A 21,802-nucleotide genomic window follows, 5' to 3' on the forward strand; every position below is an offset into this window, starting at 1 on the left:
TATAAAAATTTAAGCAAGCGCGGCTTTTGAAAGGAAAATTGAAGGTCAATCTCATTCATGTACATAGACTCAAAAATCCTGAACAAAGTCTTGGCAAACTGAATCTGGCAAGGTAGCAAAGTAGAATAACACCGTGACCAAGCTGAGTCTCTTTCAAGAACAAAAGCTTAGGTCAGCAGTAGAATACATAGCAACATGTTCTATCTCATTAGTGGGAGAAAATCATTGTTATCTGAACTGATAGGGTAGAGCAGTTAATAACATTCAAAGCAGCATTCAGAAAGAAAAAAAAATGCAGACCAGTGAGAGAAAGCACCTCCCAACTCACAAGAGCAAAACAGAAATGGATTTAATTGTGAAATACAAACACAGCTCTTTACAACCAAGTACAATAGCGCAGCACAGCTGTACACACCTGTAATCCTAGCAACTCAGAAGGCCAAGCAAAGAGGATTCCTGGAGCCCAGGAATTTGAGGCCATTGGAGGCAACACAGTGAGTATCTCTCTCCAAATAGAATGTCATTTTCAATGGCCACAGAATAAACTGAACGAAAGATATGCAAGATTTTTGGAGAGGAAATTAAAGGACATGCAGTGTACATGAAAAATAGTAAACAAAATCTAAATGAAGCTGAGGTCATTGCAGTTGTGTAGGGTTTGCCTAGGATACACAAAGTACTGGGTTCAATCTCCGGTGTCACAATAAAGGACCTAAATGTAAAAAAAAAAAAAAAAGGCATCATTTCACTGTCCATAGAAGGTAGACTGTGTTAAAGATATCAAATTCTGCACAAATTGCTCTCCAAACTCAATATAATTCTAATAAAAATCTTAACAAGGCATTTTCCGAGACTTAAAATAATTCTAGACCATATATAAAGTCAATGCAAAAGGGCTTAGGCAAATAAAAGCATTCTGCCAAGTGCATTAGAAGCAATTAGGATTGTGTGTTTAAAATTACACAATGGATGAAAAGTGGACACGTGGAACAAAAAGGGACTGTGAAAATAAGACACACTCAAATGTACCTGGCACTGCAGAACAGGGGTATGGATATTTGTGCAAAAAAAAAAAATGAACATGGATTTCTGTTCCATGCATACCAGTTCTAGCTGGTGTAGTTCCAGCTGTTGTTGGGACAGAAGCAGAACAATCACTGAGCACAGGAATTCAAGACCAGTCTGAACAATGCAACAAAATTCTATCTACTATATAAATAAATTCTACTCTGATGAGTCAAGAACTCATAATAAAATCAGGACTTTTAAAACATCCTAATGAGCCCTGTGGTGGTGGCTCGCATCTTTAATCCCAGTACTCAGGAGGCAGAAGCAGGCAGATCGTCATGAGTTCAAGGTCAGCCTAATCTACACGATGAGGTCCAGGACAGCCAGGGGGACACAGTGAAATCCTATCTTGAAAAAAAAAAAAAAAACCCTAATGATTGGTAGGTAGGACAAGATTGAGTTTAAAACCAAGTAAGAAAAACACAAACTGCAAAGAAACTGTTACTAAAGTTGAGTAATATGCTAGCTTTTGCACAGCTAGAAGAAAGTGGGATATGAACCTGTGAAGATATGTGTGACATTTCCAACAAAGCTTCCTTACCTAGAAGGCTAGAGAATTCCAGGAGAAAAGAAAAAACAGAAGAAGAAGAACAGGGAAAATACAGTGGCTCTACTATAAAGAGGAAGCACCAATAGACAAAATATAGAAGACACATACCAACTCATTATTAATCATGGAACACAAATTAATATCATGCTAGAATAGCCTTTCAAAAGCAATAACCCAACAAAACCATGTTCTGGCGGGGACACTGAGCCACAGACATTCTCATACATTGCTGCCAGCAGTGCAGATTGGCCCAAGCACCAGAGAAAGAAATTGGCATTGCTTCACGTGGCAGATATTGGGAACTGGTTCGCTCAACTTTCATTCCAATCTCCTTCTAGCAGGCCTCCCTAGATTTCAAAGACGGAAAACTCAAAAAGGGTTTCCAAGACACCAGTAGCACTCCCTCCGTTGTAATTAACGTTTCACTCTCCCAGCGTCCCCACTGAGATTGAACTGAGTTAAGTGGGAAGCCAGGCACAGCTGAGGGTATTCATTTCGTGGGCAAGGATTATAAGGGTGACTTCCCAATTTGAGAAGGTGGTTTCAGAGTACAAGCTTGGTCCTGGAGCCAGCAGGTCTAACCAGGGCTTCTTGATTTAGCTAGAGTGGTTCCCTAATTGTACCTAAAGCCCTGTGGCTTTGGAGCCAGAATTGAATTGGCCGCATTCTGGTTCAAAAAGCATAGCTTCTTCTTGAGAGAGAAAGTGGTGGCTTCCCTGGTGGCCCTGTCCTTTGGTGCGGCTTTGGGAATCATTCCTACAAGTTCTGTCTGGAGTCTATTTCTTCAGCCCTACCAACAATCCTATAAATGATCAACAGCCTATTTAAAAAAAATCCCTTTCTGCTTTAATGAACGTTTACTATCCTCTGTAGCTGTGTCTTAATCAATACAGCTAGCAGAGTTGAACTTGCCCATCCTCTACAACCCGGCAACCACAATACCAGATATATAGTTTAAAGAAACTTCATATATAAGCCAGCACTACAGACAAGGATAATTATTGAAGCATTGTTCTTAATTTCAGGAAGGAAGGAAGGACAAAATGAAAGAGAAAGAGGGAGGGAAGAAGGAAGGGAGGGAGGGAAGGGGAAGGAAGGAAGGAAGGAAGGAAGGAAGGAAGGAAGGAAGGAAGGAAGGAAGGAAGGAAGGAAGGAAGGAAGGAAGGAAGGAAGGAGGAAATTTTAAAAATACTTGGGCTAGTGAGATGGCTCAGACATTACAGGCACCTGCTGTCAAACCTGACAACCACAGTTCATTCTCGGCTCAAGGTCTCATATGGTAAAATAAGGAAACTGACTCTTACATGTGCTCTGACCACACATACTCGGTGTCACGTGTGCACACACACATTCTCATCAAATAAATACATCTAATTTCAAGGAGTGTTTTAAACTAGCAACAGCCCAGAGTAGAATGTTATAATCAAGAGAACACTACACAGAGATGAAAATGAATGACCTGTATTTTTGTCTCTCAACATGACTAGATTACAAAATTAATGTACATTGGAAAGCTCACAGCAGAAACTATATAACGTTTGCCTAGCATAATCAAGACCCTAACTTGATCTCTGGCATCATAAAAGAGAGGGCAGAAAGATAGTAAGAGTCAGAAAACCAGGACATCACTAGGACGGTGTCTTCTAGACATGATAAGGACAGTGTGCCCCTGAAAATTCAACAATATGGTTGCCTACACAAGACCAGTAAACATGCCAATGTGGTTATGAAAATTTCATAGGGCCTCGTCCCTGGATGCAGAAACAGTCGACAATCAATGACTACCGAGAAAGGGATAATCAATTTTCTCTAGGGCTGAGCCTCCTGCAAGGTTACCCAATCCCAATGGTCAGCCCTAAATACATGTACATAGGAGAAACACTAAACAGTCTCAGTAGGTCTGTGTGCATGTGTGCGTGTGAGCAGAGACATAAATGTTGTAATACAGTTCTTAAGTGTAAAATTCTCAAAGAAAAATAAATAAATAAATAAATAAAAATTTTAAAAGCAACGTTTTTAAAAGTGTGTGGGTATAACAATTTTACTCACAGTCCTGTGTCATTTAACAAGGAAATGCACCGAAATTACCTCCTTAAACAATTTTATCTGCATACTAAAACAGTATATTATTTGAAGATACATAGATATGTAATAAGACTATAAAGAAATAAGAAATGGTGGCTCACACCAACAATCTTAACTCTCATGAGCTTGAGGCAAGAAAATTATCATGGGTTCAAGGCAAGCCAGGGATACATGGACGTACCGGGATAGCCTGGGCAAGAGTGAGATCCTATATGAAACACCGAAACAGGAACTGATAAAATGGCTCAGAAGGTAGACACTGGTCTCCAAGACTGACCACCTGAATTCAATCCCCAGGACCCATGTAGAAGAAGAGCCAACTTCAGCTGTCTTCTGACTACCATGACACATGCACATAAATGAAAACATATGTCAATAAACAATGTGATTTTCTTACGTAAAGAACCTGGCATGGAATCTCATGCCTTTAATCCCAGCACTCAGAAGGCAGAGGCAGGTGGATCTCTAAATTCAAAGCCAGCCCAGTCTACACATAATGAATTTCATGATATCCAAAACTACAAAGTGATTCTGTCTCAGAAAGAAAAAGAAATCACAGGACATAGTCAACACAAATTTTAGGATAATCACTGTGTGTGTGTGTGTGTGTGTGTGTGTGTGTGTGTGTGTGTGTGTGTGTGGCTGGGGTACACCTCAGTGGTAGAGCATGTGTTTAACATGCATAAAAACCCGGGTTTGATCCCTAGCATAAAGAAGGGGGTAGGCATATAGCCTAAAAGAGGGAAAATATAGAATGTTACTGACATAGCATATATAGTTCTTATAAGCATTATGAAAGGCATTTATTCACAAAATGAAAGCATTAAAGGAATAAATAAGGACGAAGAGATGGCTCAGCAAATGAAGAGCTTGCTGTACAAATGTGAAGATCGAATGTCAGCACCCACATATATACCAGGTGGGCACGGCATCCTGCCTGCAATTCCAGCATGCCAAAGGCAGAGAAAGAAGATTCCTAGAGCAAGATATTGTCAAGCTCTTGGTTTAGTTTAGAGACCCAGTCTCAGTGAATATGGTAGAAAAGGATGAAAAAAGACTCCAAATACAGCCTTCCATACACAAGCACACACATACACCCATACATGTGTGAACATGTGCATATACCACAGAAACATAAAAAAATAAATAAACTAATAAAAGGGGCTGGAGAGATGGCTCACAGGTAAGTGCACTTGCTATTCTTCCAGAAGACCCAAGTTCAGTTCCCAGCACCTACATCAAGTAGTGTGTAACTCCAGCTCCTGATCTGAGGCACCCACATAGGTATAGCATACACTCACACAGGCACACAGACATACACACAAAAAAAGAATAAACCTTTAATAAAAAAGAAGTGAAAATTATTACTTCTAGAATAGGGACAAAATTGAAAGAAAGGGACCGAACGCGAGCTTCTCTAAGTATATAGTTTTAACTTTTGAACTGGACCATTATTTTTACATATCCAAATCATAGCCTAATCCTAAAGTAAAAACCTTAGAATAAAGCTCTAAAATTGAATACAAGCTAAAGTAAACTAGTAATTTTGGAAACAGCCCCACAGAAGAAAGAGGTCTTCGCCAGATTTTGTGGCCAACACTTTGGCAACCGATGTTTGGGGGCACCTCCCACAGAGAAGTCTTCGATTTCATTCAACCATTCTATTGCTAGAGAAAATACTGGAACGCTGTCTTGAAACTATGACTATCATAGGATGATATAATTTAGTAGAGAACAACTAATATAAACTAAAATAACCATATAGGAAAAAAGATATGCAGGAACACAATCACAAAGAGGCTGAATTTTAAAAATATATATTAAATTTAAAAATTGGGAAAACCAATACAGTGTTCTATTGGTAAACTGGCAATGTTGGTATATGAATATGTATGTATATACTATGTATATGTATGGATAGTATATGTCTATATAATTTGGGGGGGTGAAGAGAAAAAGCACTGTTCTTGTGCTGAAACTCATCCTGAAGTCCTCTGGCCTGAGCCTCCCAAGGAGCTGAGTCTACAGCATCATGCCATTGACCTGAGTTGGATCCCCAGAACCCATGATTGGTGGTCTGAAAGAATATGGTCCTCAAAGGGAGTGGTACTATTATGAGGTGTGGCCTTATTGGAGTAGGTGTGGTCTTGTTGGAGGAAGTGTGTCTCTACGGAGTCAGGCTTTGAGGTCTCATAAATCCTCAAGCCACACCCAGTGCGACAGTTCACTTCCTCTGGATCAAGATGTAGGACTGCCGGCTACTTCTCCAGCAGCATGTCTGCCTGCATGCCACCATGTCCCTCCATGATAGTAAAGAACGGCACCTCTGAACTGTAAGCCACCCAATTAAATGTTTTCCTTCATCAAGAGTTGCTGCGGTTATGGAGTCTCTTCACAGCAATAAAAACCTTAATGAAGACACCATGTTAAAAAAAAAAAAAAAAGCCTAGTGTGATGATGTGCATTTGTAATCCCAGAGTTGGGGAGGCGGAGACAGGTGGATCCCGTTCCTCTCTAGCCAACCAGCCTAGCCCATTAGACCCATTAGATGAATTCCAGGCTCCAGACCAATAAAGGAAACTGCCTCAATTTAAAAAAAAAAAAAAGAAAGAAAAGAAAAGAAACTGTGGATAGTATTTGAGGAACAATATATGAGGCTGTCCCCTGGCCTCCACAAGCAAACACACGCACACACACACGCACGCACACAACATACACATAAATGAATGGATAGATGAATGAATGTATGAATAAAAAATAAATTTCCTCGCTCTGTCTCTGAAAGAGGTTAAGTTTACCCTCAGTGACCATGAGCACCCACAAACCCAGGTTTGGGTCAAGGAACTGAAGACCTAATGCCAATGCGTAGGTCCCACAGGGTAGACTCCCACAAACTGTCCTCTTGCATCGTGACGCATGCTACTTACACACTTATACTCACAAAAGTAGTTAATTAGACATGTTTAATGTAGTGACTAGAATTTAGTATATTTTTTACCCAGGAGCCATAATGACTCATTAAAAGAAACTTGACTTTCTCCACTTCTGAATTTGAAAACTGCAACAGAGAGGAAGGATAGGGCCAGGGGCATGTCCGAGTGATAGAGTGCTGTGGTGGTTAATCTTAGTTAGGCATGTCTCTGGGGCTGCTTTTGATTGCTAAATTGATGCAGGAGGCCCAGCCTAGTAGTCTTGGGTTGTATAAGAAAGCCAGTTGGACAGAAGCCATAGGGAAAGCAAGCCTTAATAAGCAGCAATCTCTGTGGTTTCTGCTTCAAGCCCCTGCTTTGCATCCCTGCCCTAACTCCCTTTTGTGATGGAGCATGACCTAAGGGTTGCAAGATAAAATAAACCCTTGGCTCCCCAAGTTAGTTCTGGCCATCACTGCATCAAGCAACAGAAGGCAAACTAAGGCAAGCACTTACATAGCTTGCAGAAGACCCTGGGTTAAATCTCAGGAACCAAGAGATGGAGTGGCCGTGGAAAGAGTAAATGTTTAGCCTGTATTTACAAGAAAATACTGGCTAGCAATATAGAAAAATGGCAAAATTGCAAACCTGCCACTTTTTGTTTTCTCATGAAATATTGATCCAAGCAAGAATAATCAATAGATGCTGAAAGCATTAAATAAGATAGATGATAGGGCATAAAGCAGGAGAAGGAAGGGTACTTGATCTCAAGCACACAGAGATGAGAAGCTCTGTTGCAAAGCAATCACTGGTCACTAATAATGTGGTGTATACTTCAAACGCATCAAGAGATTATTTTATGTTCTATACAGAGAGAACCCTGTCTCATTGAGACCCTTCCCAAGTGACTCTAGGTTGTGTCAAGTTGACAATCACAGTTGACCACCACAGGGAGGAAAGAGAACCCTCTACATCTATTTACAAATGTATTTATTCATCAGTTCATTTTAGAGATGAAGGAAAGATCAGCAGATCCCTCCTGAATCTGAATTTCAGGCCTGACAATACCCTTGTACATCCTCTCCTTAAGGACTGTCAGTAGCTCCCTGCTTCTTTTTTTATGTATATATACTTTGACCTTCAGTATTCTCAGATTTACATCTGTAGATTCAAGTGGCCATGAATCATAAAACAGTTTTTGAAAGCACCTACACTGAACATTCACACACTGTCTCTTGCTATCCTTCTCTGAAATATGTAGTCTAGTGGTGATTCACACGGCATTCATAGTGTGCTTGATATTATCAATACTCCAGAGAATATTTAAAGTACACAGGAGGCTGTGTCTAGATTGTATGTGAGTACTATACCATATTACACAAGGAATTTGAGCAATACATTATTGTCATCTAAGAGGGCCCTGCAGCCAAACTCTCAGATTCCAAAAAAACAATTGAATACATATATTTACATGAGAAGAAAATTTGGCAATATATTGAGTGTTAAATTTACATAGGTTCTTTGTGTTCTCCTTTCTGCTTCTCTGTATTAAGTATTTCATAATACAAAAGCAAATTAAAAATAGAGTATAAAATACAAAAGGAAAAGGAGAGGCTGGAAAGATTGCTCAGGAGGTAAGAGCACTTGCTGTGCAAACAGAGTTGCAATCCTTAGCACCTATGCAAACACTTGGGCATGGCCATGTTTGCCTGTAATCCCAGAACTGTGGAGTGTGGAGACAGGAGGATTACTGGGAATATATGCTGCCAGAGCAGCTCCAAGTTCAGTGAGAGACTCTGTCTCAAAGGGCTAAGGTAGAGAATGATAAAACTGAACACCTGATATCTTCTGGTGGACAGCCCAAGTGCACACACACAGAAATATGCATGCACAAACACACTGCGCATACACACACACACACATACACACACTAAAAAAAGAATACAAAACTGAACATACTAGATAATGCAACCAGGTTATTTAATTCCACAAATGTTTATTCATATACAAATATACACAATGTGTATAATGAGCCAGGAAGAACTTCAGTGGATAAACTGCTTGCTCCGCAAGCTTAAGGACACAGGTCCAGATCCTCAGAACCCACATAATGTCAGATGTAGTAGCACACATCTGTAATCCCAGCCCTTCTAATCCCTGGAAATTTTTAAGTGGGCTAGCCTGGTGTACTCAGTGGAAGATCAAGATGGAGGGTGAGAACTAACACTAGAGGTTATCCTCTGACCTCCACCAGGCCCGTATTCACACACAAGCCAAGCACGGGCACAAAGAAAAAGAAGAAAATTAAAACAATAGAAAAAAGAGTTCCCAGCATTAAAGAATGCCATTGCCTACTAACAGACCCATTTCACCGTACTGTTTCGGAAACCATCTCCCTTGGATTTCCATCGTCTAGGACCTTACGAGGTTGTTTGCATCAGATGAGCAGAATCAGGTCTCTCCAGAAATGGGCCTTCTCTCACCAGCAAGCAAAGGCAGCTCTGAAGATCCCTATTTACAGATTCAGAAGTAAATCCACTCCAGGAATTTCACAATGGCTGCTCCAAACATGCAAGTGTTCAAAAGCCTAGAGAATATCTTATTCATGTCAAATAACCACCAAAAATGTAATAATAACTAAAGCTGTCCTTTGAGGGGACAACATTCGGAATTAAGATAATCCATGTTTGGGGACTTAGTCTTTGTTGGATAATTGGATTCCTTAAAAATGATTTTTTTTTTTCTTTTTAAAGCAAGAATAAGAAAACTGGTCAAATGTTTTGTGGAGTTCTAGAAAGAGTTCAGATCATCCTCAGCACACAGGCTTCTTCTGGGAATCAGTTCTCCACCCATCTCAAGCACGCGCTAACAAACACACACACACACACACACACACACACACACACACACACACACACACACCGTGATAGGTAATCCAGAATTCCAGAGTCCCTTCCTATCCAGGAACTACAGTTCAGCACACTTACCCACTAACCACTCCACCCTTCCTGAAGCTCTTCCCGCCCTGGACTCTTGGGCTTCCTCTCTGCAGGCACATCTCCTGCTTCCTCTACTTTCTTCCTCTGCCCACTACACATGGGAATTTCACAAACCTCACTCTCCTCTTTTCCTAAAATAGCTCAAGCCCTTCCACAGCTCCGGCTCTCTCCTTTCTACATACGACTCCAGCGTACATCAGCTTCCCTTCGGCATCTTTCTTGAAACCCACACCTAAATGTCAGCTACCTCCTGCAAACAGGCGCCTCATTGGCCCACAGGTGTTTTAAATCCCATCTGCTCAGAATAGAAAGCAAGACAACTCCCTAGAAACGTCTATACCTCCAACTCCTCTAGCTCTTCCTATGTGGCCTCCTGATAGACCACTGTACATCTTTCCAGAGTATGACCAGCCTCTCAGCATCCTTTTACTGATTCTCTCTCTCTCTCTCTCTCTCTCTCTCTCTCTCTCTCTCTCTATCTATCTCTGTCTCCGTCTCTCTCGTGTTTGATGTGTGAGCAAGCATTGTGTATGTGGAGGTCCAAGGACAACTCTGTCCTCTCCTTCCACCTTTGCAAGTTCCGGGGACCCAACTTCACCCTTGCGCAACCTCAGTGGTCAGATCACTGCTTTCTATATGACATTTTCTAGATGAAATCAGCCCAGGGCCATATTTGTCCCCCATAAAACTCAGTTATGATTGGGTGTGATGCCTTTGGCGTCTTGAAGGCTCTTACAAGAAGCTGCATGGCTCAGAGCTGCTGTTTTACTGGCTACAGAAATGTGAGTCTGTTAGTCTTACATCACAATGGGGATCGTTTATGAGGCAGTCTCTGCCTGTGAGGAAAACAGGGCAGAGGCATAGTGGAGGGAGTGCTTTGGATTGGTTTAGTGACCCACTTGTTCCTTGGGGCATTTGTTCCTACGTAAGAGCACGCGCCTGAAGGAGATGCTCTAAGGTCCAGAGGGGACTCTTCTCCGGTGACAAAACAGGTAGGAGCAGAAAAAGGAAACAAAGGGGAGGAGACCCCTCCAGAACCCGTCCATGCTCCAATCCAAAGGCTCACTCTCACATGCTCCGTGACCACGATTTCGAGCAGACATTCATCATGAACAAGGGCTTTTGTAATTACTCAGGGGATGGATCTAGACAATGAAGGAGCACTCACCCACATGGCTGTATACGGAAGTTAGATGTTGGTGTGGGAATGTCTATATATGTCACTTAGCTCTTCCATTTTTTTTTCTTTTTCTTTTTTTTTTTTTTTTTTTTTGAGATGGCACCTCTATTGAGCCTGAAGCTTGAAGCTTCAAATAGAGTAACCGCCAGTTTGTCCCAGGTCCTAAGTGCAGGGGCTTATAGGCGGCGTCAGGCCTTTGCATGGGTGCTAGGAGTACAGAGTTGGGTACTCATGCTTCAACAGCAGGTACTTTACCCACCGAGATATCTTCCCACCCCTGAAAGAGTGTTTTAGAGTATGAGAGCTGAGTATAACTCAGTGGTACAGTGCTTGATTTGCATCCAGCAGACACAAGCTGGGGGGAACAGTCAGCACTGGGGGGAAGAACATAGCGGTAAAGTGAGTTGAAAACAGACTGCAGAAGGCCTTGAACTCTAAGCCAAGTCATTTGATTTTCACCTTGGGCCAATGGGGAGCCACCCAAAGGTGTGTGGGAGGAACAGGCTGGAGGAAATCACCTGTAGGAGACTAACTTTATCATGTTCTGGAGAGTGACCCGAAGCAGGAGACAGAACTTGAACACTAGTAGCCAGGTATTTTATGTAATAAAGGCTTGAATTAGATTAAATGGGGGAGACTGATTCTTGGAATGGGTTAGAGCAGTGGAGGAGCAGCGTGGCTAGGAACAGAGTATAATGACAAAAAAAATGAACATGTTATAATGACACCTACCACATTGCATGTTAACTTAAACATTTTTTAATATTTAAAAAAGTCAGGTCTGGCGGATCTCTGTGAGTTCGAGACCAGCCTGGTCTACAGAGCTAGTTCCAGGACAGGCTCCAAAGCCACAGAGAAAACCTGTCTTGAAAAACCAAAAAAAAAAAAAAAAAAAGTCAGGTCTGCCAGCATATGCCTTTAATTCCAGAGACTGAGAGGGAGAGGCAGCCAGAGCTTTTTAAGTTAAAGTCCAGTCTGATTCTATAGGAGTTCCAGAGCAGCCAGAAATATACAGTGAGATTCAGTCTCACAAAGTGGGTGGGAGGGTTGGAGGGAGATGGTTCATCAGTTAAGAGCACATGCTGTTCTGACAAAGGACACAGGATTGTTTCCCAGTATCCACATGGTGGTTCACCATCAGAAACTCCAGTTCCAGGGGATCTGACACCCTCTTCAGACATACACATACACGTGGGCAAAACACTCACACACAGGAAGTTTTGAAAGAAAACAAAAGATTGGGAAAAAAAGATACAAAGGGTATTTTAAAGGAGGGAAAATTAATTTTGTGACTAATTAAATTTGGGGACCAAAACAAGGGAAAATTCCCAAATGTGATACCCAGGTTGTAGGATGAATGACAAGCGGGGTGCCTGTGCCGTTAGAAACTGTGAGCGAGATACTGTGTGGAGGAAAGATGAGCCATCCCAGTTGGAGACAAGAGAGTTGAAGGAGCAGCAGGACACATTGTCACCACACATAGGTAGATGGTGACAGGAAACTGCAGGTACAGCCTGATCAATCAATCAATGGCAAATGTATCCAGTCAGCTACTTTGTATCTCCAGGAAAATGTCTCAAAGGCAACTCAAATGCCAGACACCCAAAATATAGCTCATCACCTTCCCTGCTAGGCTGGTTTCCTTCTAGCTTCCCTAATGCAATAGATAGCACTCTCATTTACCCTCTGACAACTTTAATGCCTTCCATTGGTTCTCACTGTAGTCTCTTTTTTGAAAGTAATATTTCTATTAATTCTTGGAGAATTTCAGTGTGTTTTGATCATATACACCTCCTACCTCGTCCCTCCCATAAGCTCCTCCCAGAGCCACCAGCATCTCCTCGCCCTCTCTTTTTTTCTCTTTCTTCATTTTTACATGCAAATATATAAATACAGCCTGCTGAGTCCGTTTAATGTTGCTACTCTGCTTATCTGTTTAGATTAACCACTTGGTACTGAAGAACAAAATAGGGAGCTCATCCTTGGGAGGACTGAGTCTCCCTCTCTCAGCAATTGTGACTACCTATCACCAAAAACAAGTCTGCTTTCCAAATCTCTCTACCTTTGGTTCATTTCCATCATTTCCATCACAATCATCAAGCTAGCATCATGTCACCTAAACTGTCCCCAAACTGCTCTGAGTACTCTCTAATCTCGTTCTTACAAAGCGAAAGACCACATGATCTTTGCATAAGAAAAACCTTATCTACTCCCCTGAAATAAACCATGATGGTTTTTTAAAAAACCATCATGTTGCTATTAAGATAAAGATGGAATCACACTGGTTACTTGGCCTTAGTCTTTTCCTTATGTAGCTCTGACTGTACCTGACAGTGTTATGCTTTGAAATGTTCCAAACTCTGGTCTTTGTTCATCTCCCAGAATATTCTCCATGAACCCTGGTACTTGCTATCTCTGAGACTGCCATGTCTACTTAACTTCTACTTCCCCCCCCCCCACTATGGCATCAATAATCTCTTCCAGGAGCCTCACTGCCTTCCCGAGCTTAAGACTCTCCATCATAGTTGTCACTAATCATATCTATTTTTATACAATGCTTTATTTTATCCTTTCCATAATTCTCCCACCTCCATTAGAGATGAGGAAATGAGACGCTGAGATTCAAATAATTTGCCTAAGATTAGGTATAGTAAGGAGGTGATAGGACCATTAATTCAGTACCAAGACTATTAAATGTTTTATTGCATCATGTAACCTCTGACCATCCAAATCCATCACCTGGGCTTTGGAGACCTTTAACAAATAGAACTTAGGCAAGCCGCATGACTCAGCAGGTAAAAGTGTTTGCTATTAAGCATGACGGCCTAAGGTTGATCTTGGGATCCAGGACTGAAGAAGACAACTGAGTTCTGCAAGTTGTTCTCACACACACACACATACGCACACCATAGCATAAATGCACATATGCTAAACAAATGAAACAAAGTTTCAATCAAATTTGGGCTGGAGAGATGGATCAGAGAATAAAGAGCTTGCCACACAAACGTAAGGATTTAGGTTTGGGTCCCCAGATCCCAGGTAAAGCCAGGCACAGTAACGTCTGTTATCCCAGTGCTCCTATGGCCACATGTGTGATAGAGCTGGAGAATCCCCAGAAGCTTGTGTGACAGCCAGCATGGCATACATAGCAGCAAAACAAGAGACACATCTCACACAAGGTCCTCGGACGCAAAGGACTGGCATCCGAGGTTGTCCTTTGGCCTAGCGACACCTACATTCACTCATGTGAACACATGCACACGAGTGCACACACATTGTATCCCAACAGTAAGATAGGGGGTAGGGATAAAATAAAAAGACAGGAGACGTAGCACACACCCCTAATTCCAGAATTTAGGATACAGAGACAGGTGGACCTCTATGAGTTTGAAGCCAACCTAATCTTCAGACCAGTCAGGGCAACATAGTGAAATATAGTCTCAAATAAGCATAGATAGATAGATAGATAGATAGATAGATAGATAGATAGATAGATAGATAGATAGATAAAAATCAGACTTCTAACATGGGTGCATTTTATTATATGAAAATAAGACCCGAATTTAAAAGATAAACTAACCCTTGAGATACCCACATTTAGATTTTCTAATAGTAATGATCCTAACTTTTCATAAAGACTTTTATTTTATATATATGGGTGTTTCTGCCTGCATGTATGTATGTGTTATGTGCATGCAGTATCTTTGGAGGCCTGAAGAGGGTGTCAAGTGCTCTGGAACTGGAGTTTCAGATGGTTGTGAGCCACCTCGTGGATTCCGGAACCTAACCTGAATCCTCTGCAGGAGCAGCCAGTGTTCTTAACCACTAAGCCATCTCTTCAGCCCCAGTTCTTTTTTTTTTTTTTTCATGATTTATTGTCAATCAGAAAAACACATTAAAAAAAGTCAACAGATAGTCCATATATTTAAAGAACAAAGCATTTTAACGTAAGGGCTCTTCTAAAGAATATCCAAACAGGAAGTTATCATCCCAAGCAATTAGCTCTTATCAGACTCTTAATAAGACATTATCAGCCCCAGTTCTTAACTGTTTTCATTCACTAGTGAGTTAAAGTTACAGTTTGCCTTTAAGTACTGCTTCATGTATGTTACACAAATTCTAATATGTAGTATTTCAGTTCAGAGTATCTTTTAGACCTGATATTATTTAGTAATATGCTATCTAGCTTCTAAATAAGTAGGACTTTTTTAGGCGTCTTTTCAAAATGTTAATTCCATAACATTGTAATTGAAAAATAGTGTCAAATGAAATTGCATCTTTGGACTTCTCTGGAGCTTCTCTTATGGCTTAATACATGGCTATTGCAAATATTGGGCAAGAATTCCATTTTCATTTCAGATATTCATGAATTTTTGTATGTTCAGCAAATACCCATGCTATCTCTATTTCTTGTTGATCTATAATTCTTTGAGATGTTTATTAAACTACTTCTATTTATATATTTTTACTTATATATTTTTTATTTATTTGACATAGTTCAAGATTATATTGTTTTCTGTCTACCATTCTTTATACATTTCTTATTTGAGTTTTTAAGACAGAGTCTCTCTTTGTAGTCCTGACTATGTTGGAACTCTCTACCCTCGAATTCACAGAGCTCTGCCTGCCTCTGTCTCCAAAGAGCTGGTGTTAAAAGTATGGGCCGCCACACCAGCTGTTCTTTGAACGTCTTAAGCTATGGAATATACTATTTTATTTCATCCCCTTATCACAAACAAGGAGGCTACACAAGGAGACAGAGGAGTGAAAAGAAAGCAGAAAGGAATAGAGGAAGTCGAAGGGACTTCCTCCTGAAACCAACACCCAGGATTTACTTCCTCCAGCAACACCCCGCCTTCCACACGTCCGCTGCCTCCTAATGGCATATTAGGTTTGTCCTGCATCAATGGAGAAAGTAGACCAAAGTCTTCACGACCTAAGCATCTCTTGTAACAGTTGTTTTGTTAATCTCCTCAGTATCTCTCAACCCAGTCAAATTGAATGCTAAACATAACCATTACATCCTGTGACTCAAAACTTCCAGCTGCGCCGGGCAGTGGTGGCGCACGCCTTTAATCCCAGCACTCGGGAGGCAGAGGCAAGCAGATCTCTGTGAGTTCGAGACCAGCCTGGTCTACAAAGCTAGTTCCAGGACAGGCTCCAAAACCACAGAAAAACCCTGTCTCGGAAAAAAAAAAAAAAAAAAAAAAAAAAAAAAAAAAAAAAAAAAAAAAAAAAAAAACTTCCAGCTGGGGGTTGTAGCTCAGTTGGCAGAGGGATTGCTAGCGTGCACAAAGCCCTGGGTTCAGTCGCCAGCACCCTTGTAAATCAGGTGTAGTGATGCACACCCATAATCTCAGGTCTTGAACGGTAGAAGCAAGAGGATCAAAAGTGCAGAGCAAGCCTGGGCTACAAATTACTTTGAAGACCCATGTGGAATACATGAGACTATGTCTTTAAAAAAAAAATAAGATAAAATTACTCAGAGTTCAGACTCTCCTTCAAGGGAGACAGAAGATCCCGTCTCTCGCTGTGTGCTCTGTAAACTGTGTGCAGTAATGGATCACTCCCCGGAAGTGTGTGGTGAGGGAACCTGATGAATGGAGTAGAACCACAGCATACAGAAAAATTCAGATGCAGACTCTCTTTCCTGAAAAATCTTTCCACAAAGAGCATCCTTTGTGTGTATGAGTGGGAAACATTTTTGGACTTGAAACTGACTTACCCATCTAAGACTGACGTATAAACTTGCCTCTAGTTTGGACACACCCATCTTAAACTGGCCAGGGAAGGCAGTGGAAGCCCAGAGAGGCAGGGTTTTAAAAAAGAAAACCCAAACCAGCAGATGAGTAGAAGCAGACCCTGGGGCACCAATTTGTGGAGAACAAACTCGAGAGTCCTCCTGAAGGCAGGAAAATGCTCCTGGAGAGAATTGGTCTCTGCTCCTAATGGGTCAGCTCTGAGCCGTGGCCCTGGAGATCTGGCATGGAATATGGGGATTAGAATCCTAAAGACCTGCAATTAAGACTCCGACGCCTCACTTCCCTTGGCATTAGTGTTCTGTCCGTACTCACACAGTGCAGAGGTGTCAGGAATTCCCCTCCATTTCTTCCTGGACCAGACTGCCTAGAGTCCTCAGAGAAGGTAAGAGGAAGGAAGTGAGGAAGACAGAAAGAGGTGAGTCACACAGTAACTACTGTCCCTATCTAAGGCAGGTGGTAGCCCAGGGCAGCTGCGAGCAGCGGGTCCAGCTTTCTCCCCAGGCATAGCCGGAGGACACTTGTGTCCAGGACAGTAGCTGATTGCAGATGCTCACACCCTCCATCCTGTCACACTGGGATCCTCCTAGTTTACACATCCTGCCACCTGGAGCCACTCACTCTTCGTGTCCCCAAGAGAAAACGTGGTAGAGTTATAGCCAAAGGATTTAGAGTTAAAAAAAAAATGGCTCCAATCTCCAGTTTGTAAGAAATAAGGCGAGAGAGCAAAGAAAGTCATTGCAGCTCCTGGGCTCAGCGAGGGATGTTGAGGCCATCTTTCTTCCACGTTCTGCCGTGCACTGACTGTGTGACCCTGAGCTCTGTGACTGATTCATTTCACATCTATCAAGGGAGGTCAGGGGAGGTCCAAGCAAAATGGCCTCTTGAACACGACAAGTCTCATTTACCGTCAGGAAGTGGGAATAAGGTCAGCGAGCCCCCAGGGAGAAGAGAACCGGAAACTCCCTCCAGAAATCTGGTGTTTCTCCCCCAAGCACCTAAATCCTTGCACTCATGATTCCCAGCCATGCTTTGACAAGGAGCACCCAGAGGAGGGTTCTTGACCTTCAAGGCCAGAGGAAAGATTGCCACTCTAAGACGAAAAGATGCAGAGGTAATTTCCAAGCACCAAGGGACAATTTGTCCCTTTGTCATCTCTACCCAGTATCTGACAGTGAGTCAGCTCCTACCATGGAGCGATTAAGGGCCACTTGGCTTTTGATGTGTCATTTGAACTTCAAGCAATCGAATACATATCCCACTATTACTTAATTTAAAAAAAGAAGTGGGGGAAAAAATCAGAAGAAAAATTCTACAACTTGTTCGGTTTCTTTGTTTTTGTTGTTTTGTTTTTGCTTAAGTTATTCCTGACAAAACACAAATCTCCCACCAGTGAAATGCTCCCATGTTAACTCTCTGGCTAATAATAGTGGCTTGCATTTGCTAGCTGCAAATGTGTTGTGTGTCCTTTCTCACATGTTTATGACGTGTGTGGTTGTGACTAGCACATTGCAGATGTAGCACTAACACTAAATAAACTCATGGAAATGACCAACTGCCATTCCCATGGAGCTCACTATGGGTTCACGGACAGACAGGAAGATGACGTTAATTCTTCAGGGTCATACCACACTCCACCAGCAAACCTCAGGCAAGACCGGCAAGAGAATTTCACACACTATCCTGGTCTAGAAAGGCCTCAGTTTCCCCAGTTGCCTGTGTTGACAGCAGCAATCTTGATGTACAGTCGCAGGTTGGAGAGTGAAGTCAGTTATCTGTACACAGGGGGAAAGTGTGAAGCTAATACTCAGGCTCATGTTGAAACAACTTCAAAGTCCACATCCTTGACACCCCCATGCCTGCTTCAGAATATTTAAACCAGGCATTAATGCAATTCTAATGCCATTTCTCCAATCAGTTCTCAACAGGGGACAGAGAATAACAAAAGCAGAGTGCCTAGATCCAAGTTATAGCTCTGCCACTACTCCATGGGAAAAGTAAACCTCTTTAAGCTAAGCATCCATCTATAACGAATCATTAAAGAAGATTGTTCACCTGGTGGGCAGACCAACCCTGCAGCTGCCCAGGTCCAGAACCAGGACTGTGGTTTGACCCACCCCCAACATCCACCCCATCTATGATCTGCTAGAGCTCTTGAGGGGGTCTGACCTGCAGACCCAAAGCTGCAGGATCTCCACAACACAGAGCAGCAACAGGCTATCCAAGAAGAGTCCCAGTGAGGGCCCAGCATTGATAGTGTAGTAGAAACCAGAGGCCTCGAACCAGATCAATGTCTCTTTGCAATGAACACTTGCAAGTAAAAATATATGGACAAAGGGGTTTACTGCATGACTCACTCTGGCACACTTCAGCTTCCATGACAACATATTTTTTCTATTTTCTCTCAAATTTTGTTTTATTGGGGGGTGAGGGATGGTTGCAGGGGCAGAGGGAAGATGCAAAGGGACAGGGAAATGAATGAAATCAAGCTGCATGATATGAAGGACATAAATTAAATTTCAAAATGTTAGAAAAGAAGAGGTAGCGTTCACTAAAAGTCAGAGAAGCATATATAATTGTATTTGTTGACAATTTTCAAATTAGATAAATCCAATCTAGAGGCTGGATGCAAGTAAATATATAAATTAATGAAGGGGAAACCTGACCTGAAAATTGAGCAATAATATGAAAACACTGAGATTTCAAATAAAATTTGATGTTGTCCAAAAAGGAAAAAAAAAGGATATTATACGCAAGGTGTTGGTGAACATTCGAGAATCTCTCTGCAGTGCTCAGTGTACTCCGTTATGAACTGCACTCTCACAGACCTAAGGTATTGGGGTTTCGGGCTAGCACAATGGCTCGGTGGGTAAGGGTGCTTGCTGCCAAGCCTGGCAGCCTGAGCTTGATCCCGGGAGTACTCATTACAGAAGCAGAGAATCGAATCCTGAAGGACTGGCACTATAGCGAATCCCCATCTGCTGCAGCAAATCCTCCCCATCGGAATTGTCAGTGAAGGGGGGGGGGGACAAAGCACGGACCGGCCTGGGGGGGGAAGCAAGAATCTGACCTGGAAATGCAGAGCGTTTATGGGGAATAGGGACCCAGCAGGAGCTGCTGGCAGAGCAGTGGGGGGTTTGGCAGTAGAGATGGTGTTGCAGTCTACGCCTTTGGGGATTTATTTTGGAAAAATAAAACAGGCCATTTCCCTTGCTTTTAAGACACAAAGGAAAAACATCACTCATTTCTGAAGTGCGTTTAAGTTGTGGTAGACACAGTGAGGCAGAGCCTCAACTGAGACAGTAGGGCAAGATTGCTGTTATCCATACAGGCAACCCGGGAAACTGAGGTCTTTCTAAATTAGCCAATGTTCTCTACAGTAACAGAACTTATAAAATGACTCTCTTTCCCTCCCCCCACTCTAAATATATGTAAAGGGGATTTATTGAAATGACTTAAAAGCCTCCGTCCAGATGGTCTAACAATAGCTGGCTGTGAACAGAAAGTCCAAGAATCCAATAGCTGCTCCATCCACAAGACTGGGTGTCTCAGTTGGTCTTCTGCGCATGCTGGAATCCCAAAGATGTAGCCTTTAATGCCAGTGAAGGAATAGATGTGTTAGCAAAGGAAAGACAGGCAAAAAGCAAAAGCTTCCTCCTGTGCCCTTATATAGACTTCCAGCAGAAGCTATAGCCCAGATTTAAAAAAATACATACGCCTTCCCTACCTTTAGATCTGGGATTAAAAGTATATGTCCTACTGCCTCAAGATCTGTACTAAAAGTGTGTGTCTTCCCACCTCAAGATTCAGATCAAAGGTCCAGACCAGAAGTGGATTCACCTACTTCAAATCAAGGGGAAAAAAAAATCTCTCCCAAGTGTGCCCTCCATTTCTGGATTGTAGTTCATTCTAGATGTAGTCAAGTTGATAACTAAGAATAGCCACCCCAGTCAGGGAGTGGAAGTCCTTTGCAGACCTTGCCTACGGTTTGCGAAGGAGTATGGAGTGACTCTGAAGACGTGGTATCAACCCTGTTTGTCTATGACCCTAAAAGTTATCCGTGAAAAGAACTGACTCCATACGTCCGTGTGCACACACAAATAAGCCATCAATAAATGTGAAAAGAAAATGTGGTTTAGGACATCAAAGATCCCATTGACACCTTGAAGTCCCCAGGGAGTAGGATTCCCCCCCCCCAGCTGCCAATTTCCTCAGCTTTTTAGATCCCTTATGCAGTCTCTCAGATTCCAGGGGGGGAAATGTAATTGATATTAAATCAAGCTGATGTAGAAGGCCATTCCTGCCCTGAGCTCACTTTTCATTTCTGTGTCTTAAAGCAAGGGAAATGGCCTCCGTTTTATTTTTCCAAAATAAATCCCAAAGGACACAGACAGCAACACCATCTCTGATGCCAAACCACCCACTGCTCTGCCAACAGCTCCTGCTTCTTCCTCCCTGCTCCCTAGCGATGCATCACTTCCTGTCTCTGTCGGAGTATCTCCTTCCTTCTGCACTTTTCATCCTTTAGAATGAGATATTGGTTACCTCTCTGTCTCTCTGCTCGGCTATAAGCCACTTGAGGACAGGAGCATCTCCTTGTCCATCTGTATCCTCCAATCTGTCACAGAGGTAAAGAGAGGAACAAGAGTAGTTCAACTGTAGAGTGCTTTCTGGGAGGGGGCAGGAGGAGCTGGGATCATTTTTGTGTGACACAGGCAAACCAGGAATGATAGCCTTCCAACCATCGTGACTCGCTCTTTCATACGTCATAATAGATGTTGATAAACTGCAAGGAACCGAGAAATCTGCTTCTATTGTAGCGGAAAAGGGCAAGTTTGACAACGTTAACCATTGTGTTTGACTCTATCATTTTTAACGTGCTGTTGCTTTGACTTGGTGCTAAATGCTATTTACTGCTTCCTAAGCAAAGCACAGAATGCTGGCTAGCTCTCAGACTCAATAAGGACCTGGGGAAGCGCCTACAGGTATTTTGTGAGCTTTTGTGAGCCTTGGTTTCTGGTCTACTGCAGTAAATTTCTCCTGTTGGGATTGTCATTGCAGGAGGTGATCAGAGACCTCAGAGAACTGAGACCCGAAAAGGATTTTATGGCATTCCAGGTAGATCACAGGCCAGCCTGCGGGGAAAGCGAGAATACAACCTGGAAATACAGTGCCCTGCCGGAAACTTATCCCTGAAGAGAAACAATGGTAAGACCAACCAGGAGCTTTTTTTTTTTTTTTTTTTTTTTTTT

The sequence above is a fragment of the Microtus ochrogaster genome, chromosome 16 (genome assembly GCF_000317375.1).
Source record: "Microtus ochrogaster isolate Prairie Vole_2 chromosome 16, MicOch1.0, whole genome shotgun sequence".
Classification (NCBI taxonomy): Eukaryota; Metazoa; Chordata; class Mammalia; order Rodentia; family Cricetidae; genus Microtus; species Microtus ochrogaster.